Source organism: Triticum dicoccoides, unplaced genomic scaffold (genome assembly GCF_002162155.2).
Source record: "Triticum dicoccoides isolate Atlit2015 ecotype Zavitan unplaced genomic scaffold, WEW_v2.0 scaffold85607, whole genome shotgun sequence".
Classification (NCBI taxonomy): domain Eukaryota; kingdom Viridiplantae; phylum Streptophyta; class Magnoliopsida; order Poales; family Poaceae; genus Triticum; species Triticum dicoccoides.
This window is the reverse complement of record NW_021305316.1, coordinates 967-7,847: the sequence shown is the minus strand read 5'-3', so window position 1 is coordinate 7,847 and position 6,881 is coordinate 967. Positions and strand designations below refer to the sequence as shown.

The 6,881-nt window shown below is 46.3% G+C and overlaps 1 pseudogene; it reads right to left on the bottom strand.

Moving 5' to 3' along the window:
- Positions 1 to 522: 522 nt before the first annotated feature.
- LOC119348108 lies at positions 523 to 5,149 on the bottom strand (annotated as a pseudogene).
- Between the last annotated feature and the right edge of the window lie 1,732 nt (positions 5,150 to 6,881).

Genomic DNA, 6,881 nt, shown 5'->3' with positions numbered 1-6,881 from the left:
TTGAGCAGAAAAGAAGAGAGACTTGAAAAAGGCATTGGCTGATAATTACGTTGGTTTTCTCGACTATTTGAAAGACATGGGGCGTTGAGTAACAAATCTTAAATACTCCCTCCGTCCGAAAATACTTGTCATCAAAATGGATAAAAATGAACGTATCTAGAACTAAAATACGTCTAGATACTTCTTCTTTTATCCATTTTGATGACAAGTATTTCCGGATGGAGGGAGTACTTTCTAATATAGCAGTGGAAGTTGGTATTATTAATATGGCACAGTAGGAGTAAAGTTTCAGTTTAGATGTACTCACCAGAATTTTGTATAGGAAGGAAGACGACGGCCACAAGACCCTCATGTCATGAAAAGAGTTGGACTCTACAGGGCTGAAAGAATGTACAAGGCATTGTCCTGCACAGTGGATGGGAACAAACACACTGTTATTAAGCAAGATTGCAACAAAAGGGCAAAGTGGAAAAACACAATAAAGTATGTTTGTGTTACCTTGGATCATTATAGTATGATTTTCGGGATGGTTCCCTCTAATCCGCGGCACTCCTGTCTTATCTGCTGGTTGCTGCACAATCCGACATTTAGCTCTTGAAGTGATTTGGGGAGGCCATCCTTGGGCAATGATGAGAGGGCTGGACATTCATAGATTGTTAATTTCTTGAGGCTGGTAAGGTTGCTCATCCCTGCAGGGAGTTGGTGAAGGTCCTTGAAACATGAAAAGTCAAGTTCCTGGAGGGAGGAGAGGAGTTGAAGGGCATCCTCTTGCTCCTTGCTGAACCGCTCCATCCCTTCACACCAATTCCCTCGAAGTTTCAGCTTGGTGAGGGAGGAAGAGAGGAATCTACAGACGGGTGCAGCAAGAAATCCTGCTATGTCATCTGTCCCGAGCTCATGCAGTGTGGATGAAACAATCTGTGTCTGCTGCTCTTCACCTCCCTCAGCATCCTCCAAAGCCCGTCTGGGATTGGGATCCCAATCAGCAAAAAATCTATGGCTGCCCCTGACTTCTAATTCCTTGAGTTGGCCGCCGGTGGTAATGAGAGACCACAAGACCTGACATTTCAGATCCTCTCCACAATTACCCAATTCTAATCTGATAAGAGAGGAGAGGTTTGAGAGGGGCTCCAGTGTTCCCATACCTTGCACACCCACAAGCTCCAGGAACTGCAGGGAGGAAGGAAAAAGGTGACGGGAAAAGGAGAAGGTGGATAGAAACTTTGGGGACCACCGTATTGTTAATCTCTGGAGGGATCGCAAGGCTTGGAGCCATCCTCCACCAGGAACAAGAGTTGGAGGGTCAACCAGGACCAGCTCTGGGCAGTAATTGAACCACAATTCCCGTAGTGAGTCACAGAGATGAGCTGGGAGGAGCAGCACCCCATCATCCTCTTCCTCTGCTGCTGCTGTTATTTCACCTCCCCCCATCTCTGATGCTTCTTGTGTTGTTTGTTGCACATCCACCCCCACTACCAGCTTTTTTATGCTTTTACACCACCATATTACCAATTTGGAGAGCTTTGGGAGGTGGGGGAGGAGCTCTGTCAGTTCCTTGCCAGTATTACCATTTAATTTGTAGATCTTGATATACTCAACAGGGAGCTGCCATTCCACATCACTCTGACCTCCTCCTAGTGGTCCAACTAGACCAACTGATTCTTTTACAATCAATGTCCTCAGCGAGGTTAGCATCAGAAGGTGCTTCAACTCCAGAGGTGGGCACTTGTCCAGTGTCAGCTTCTCAATACCTGTTTCTTTACTGAAAAGTAACACTTGGTCTAAGCTAAGCAGATCACTCTCTCCGGTAATTTTCAATTCTGCTCCACCGGATGATCCTGAGTATGTAAACCTCTTTAATAGTTTCACATTTGCTAACTCGACATTACGCAGACTTTCAGTCCAGGAGATGGGAGACAAGAATTCTGGACAGTCCTGTATCTTGAGCTCCTGTAGTTTAGGATAAAGAATATGGTTTGAAATTGGAAACTCTAAGAATTTTGGGCACTCTTTAATAATCAGCACTTGCAAGAGAGGGAACGTATGAGCATCCGTTGGCAACCGCTCTCCATCCAGGGAAGAATCTCGTTCAGCTGGGAAAATCCATTTTTCAAAACTTCCTAGGCCAATGAGTTCAAACTTTATTAGCATGCAAAAGCTTTTCTCTATAGTAAACTCCTTCGGCCTGGCAATATGCTCAAACCTTAATTCACGAAGATCCCACGCCTTCCCTAAAGAAGGAAAAACTTCCCAAGAAACACCATACAGATAAAGAGCTTGTAGACCTTCAGCAGCGAACTCATCACCCAGCCATGTTGGACAAGAAGGACCTCCGTGCCCTCTAATGCACAACACCTGAAGATCTCCATGTGGATGAAGGCTCTCAAGAACCGCTGCTTCCACACCAGGATCAACACTAGATCGCTTACTATCCCAGTCCAATGTTAACCTCCTCAAGTAATTTTTCTCCATCAGTTTTGCTTGAGCTGCTTCTTCTGTTGTATCTATCTTCTCAACGTTGTAGATGCCAAGCTCCCTTAGCTTGGTCAAGTGCTCTAGTTGCTTTGGTTCAAACCCTTCACATTTTTTATTGACTTCAAATACCTTTAACTCTTCTAAGAGTTTAAGCTTTCCCACATTATAAATATCAGAATGAAGCTTATCATCATTTGGGACATAAGAATGGCACAATTTGGCAAGGTTGCTCATGTCATCAGGCAAATCACGACTGCCATTCCACCATTTAAGATCTAAAATCCTTAAATGATAAATTTTAGAGATGCTAAGTGGTAAATGCATCTGGATGTCATGTGTCCCTAGACATAGGTATCGTAGGTGGAGAAGTCCCGAAAAGTTATGTAACATGAACTCCACGGGACAAAGCATTTTGGGCAAATGAAGAACACGAAGAGTGTTCACTTCCCCCAAAAAATCACCAAATATCTTGACAAAACCTTCATCCATTTTTCCAAATAACATCAATGCTTGCAATTCTTCAACCTTAAATCTTGTCTTTAGTTCTTCCAATTCACTCTTCAATTTTTTACCAGACACTTCATCATATTTACCTAAACCATATGTGCTTATAGACAAGTGACGGGTGGTTGGCTGAATCTCTACTGATCCAACACTAGGGAGACTTAGACTAAGACAATCATGAGATGCAACCTTCAATGCCAAATCATGCAGCAGGTCATGCATAACATAACGCATACCATAATAAGTTTTCTCTTCTCTGAAAAATCCATGGATGACTAACTCATTTAAATTGCTCAGACCTATGTCTTCAAATATTTGGTCTTGCCCATTGGGTTTCAAAATATCTAGTCCAATCCATAGACTGATCAGCTCGTCACTTCTGAAATTGTAATCTTCAGGAAACAATCCAGAATAGGCAAAACATTGTTGCAGATGGAAAGGAAGAAAGTCATAGCTAAGCTTCAAGGCAGGCATAATTGCATTGTCATCGTTCTACTTCTCCCATCCTTTACTTCTTAGGACCCTTTTCCAGTGACGCAAACTAAGGTCTTTACTCAGTAATCTACCAACCGTTTTTGCCGCAAGAGGGGAGCCCTTTAGTTTTTCCATTATCTTATCTCCAGTCTCAAGCAAAAATTGTTTATCCCTTGGATATTGCTCATCACCAAAGACAAATGCAAGGAATAACTTTCTAAACTCTTTACACTCTAAACCATTCAGCTTAATTGAGTGGCCAGGTGTTTCAACCTTCTTTGCTATTGCTTGAAACCGAGTTGTGACGAGAATCATGGAACCCTTTTCCTTTGATTTATTGAGTGTCGACAATAATTTTCCCCAGTCATTCCCATTATTAATCTTCCATATATCATCCAATACAAGTAAGAACCTTTTAGATTTTAATCTTTGCTCAATCAAATCTTCAGTTGTACTGCCACTTTTTTCCTTTTCAACTGCAGGGGTACATGTTTTAATCTGCTCTAGCACCTTATCCAGATTGAAATGGAGTGACACACATATCCAGATCATGACTGGAAAGTGTTCCTGCACTTGTTGGCTGCGATATACGTGTTGTATGGTTGTCTTCCCCATTCCCCCTGAACCAACAACCGGAAGCACAGTTATACCCTTGTCACCGTATTGACCCTTGGTGATGTTCTGTATAATGCTATCCATGACACGGTCCCTCCCATACAGTTTTGGCTCATCAATTCGACCCTTGGTGATAGGACGACACTGGGCAATGTCTGAGACACTTCTAGGGTCACAACTCTGCAAAAGGCCATTAACATTTTTCCGCACAAGCTGCAATTTCTCTATGATGTCCTTCATCTTTCGAGAGAAATCAACCCTATTAAACTCAAACTTTGCCATTTCTTGCACACTGCCACAATCTTTCTCACGAATATGTGGATCCTGGGAGGATGAGCAAGGTAGGAGTTTACCAATCAGCTTGGGCATGCATCCGCTGACTTCTTGATTGGTGTCTTGTGCTGAGGAGGATTCGCCGGGTGACCTCTGCCGGCGCTTAGCATGCTGCCAAGGGCAACAGCTAACCAGTTTGCCAACAGCTTTGGCAGTGTGGCGAGCATTGAGGGCAAGGTCGTGGAAGCCACCCTTGTCGTGCTGGTCGGCAGCATTGTACGTGCCATGGAGCTCGTCGTGGATGCGGAAGTAGTCCAGCTCGTCCAGCAAGTCTTGGGCATTGTGCGCCGAGTCCCGCAGCCTCTGCAACAGCTCCTCCATGGCCGGGCCACCGATCTCCTTGCGGCCGGCATTTTCAAGCGTTGCTTGCACGAGCAGCAGTTCCATCCTGAGGGCCTAGACGTTGGGACCAAAGTTCTTGGTGGCTGCCCAAGCCTCCAGCACGCCATCTGCGACGGGGGCTAGCGCCTTCCCCACCACCCATTGCGCCGCGCCGAGGGCCACGACGGCCATCCTCTGGCGTGATGCAGGGATGGACGACACGTGGCGCCTGCATCAATCAAGGAATCAAAAGGAATTTGATGTTAAAAGTTAAAACGGCTGCTGGAAGCTGCAAACTAAAGGGGCGGAGTGCGTGCATAGTACGTACGTTGGCGCGAGCGCACCGCCTGCCTGCCTTTGCTGCCGGTGACAGATGCCGCTGCCTACTACCTAGCTGCTGCTGCTGCTGCTGCAAATGGGGGGTTGAGTCGCAGCACAGCAGGCCAGGTATGGGTACCTGTTGAGAATTTGCAATCACAAGAGAAATATAAAGGAAGGCATGAGGCCAGGAATTTGCAGTCACATTCTTTAACTTTATACTACCAACTATATATGGGAATTAATTAAGCACATAAATAAAATAAAAATGGTTAAAGAGATGTTGTTTATTTGTTTCTGTGTGGTCAACCAAACTTATATTACGCATTTACCTACATATCGTTATTCAAATCTCGCAAAATCCATTCCATATTGCTTTCAGTATTTTTCAAATCCAAACTTAGGCATCCTCCTTTTCATATTTCTTTAATTTCCAAATCCACGACGGTAGCACCAGCACGTAATACTATTGCTTAAAGGAAACTTGCGCGTTTCTCAACCAAAGCTAGGCCTAGCTAGGCATTCATCCTGGAGCACTCAAATCTCACAAATCCAATACTAGTCTAGTCGGCCCTAACAATTGGTTAGAGAGAGAGAGAGAGAGAGAGAGAGAGAGAGAGAGGGAGCGCTGACCTGACCTGCTGCTGTCCGGCGGCGGTAGGTTGCGGCTGGTTCAGATCCGGGAGCCGACGTCGCCGCGGTGAGAGGGCGAGGTGACGGGAGTGCGTTGCCGGACAGCCGGAGTGGAAGCGACCGGGGCTGCGTTCCCGGAGAGGACGGCGAGGCGGAGGTGAGAGCAGCAGAGGTGGGGAGCAGAGAGCACCGCCCAGCTCAGCTAGCTTAGGATGCGTTTGGCTGAAGGTGTCGTATGAATGGGTTGGGACCGTTCAATTTTTTTGGGATTGAACCATTCAATTCATGTGTTTGGCTGAATATAAGTGGTGAGCTAATTATTTAGGACGGGACCACCAGTCATGCTCACATAGTCATGCATGTAAAGGGTGGCCATTTGATTCGATCGATTTGGTTGGGTGGAACGGTTCAGCATCTTCATGGCATATTCTCTTTTTTTGGCTCGAACCATTCATGTGCTTTATAACCAAACATGTCTATTTTCTGAATGATCCCAACCCATTCATGACCGCCCTTGCAACCAAACGCACCCTTAGCTTTGAGAGAGTGAGTGAGGGTGCGCGTACTAGTGGACAGTGGTAGTTGTCACCACCTCTGGATCTAGATCCATCGGCCGCGCACTGTTGCCCGGTAATAATTGAGAGCTCCCATCCCATCTGGACTACAGTATATATATACTCACTCCGTTTCTAAATACTCCCTTCATTTCTAAACATAAATAAGTTCTTTTAGAGCCCGCGTATCCGCATGCACTGACCTGACACTCCTTAAATTATGTCCTCCACATCTGTGTATCTCATATCAGAACCCCTATATATCGATACTAAACCATGCAACGTCGACCAAACTATGTAGATCAGTCAACGCACACAGAATCAAACATAGGATGGCACAATTGTTCACCTCCGTCGCCTACTTCTTGGCCTCGCGCTCAGACTGCTCGATGGCACGCCGGAGAGCCTTTGCGTTTTTTCCGACAGAGCTGCCGAGCGTCCGTTTCCGCCGTCGTAAGCGACCGACGGTAAAACCCAAGCGAGGAGCCGCTCGTCCTCGTCAGGCTCCACAGGTAACCTGCGGTGGCGGCAGACAGAGCTCTCCGACGCGCCCCTCTCCTTTTCCCTCTGCCTCTCGCGGCGGGCGGCGCGCGCCTCCTACTTCGGCGCGCGTCCGAGCTGGATGGGCGGGCACAAGCACCCAACGCTGCCCAC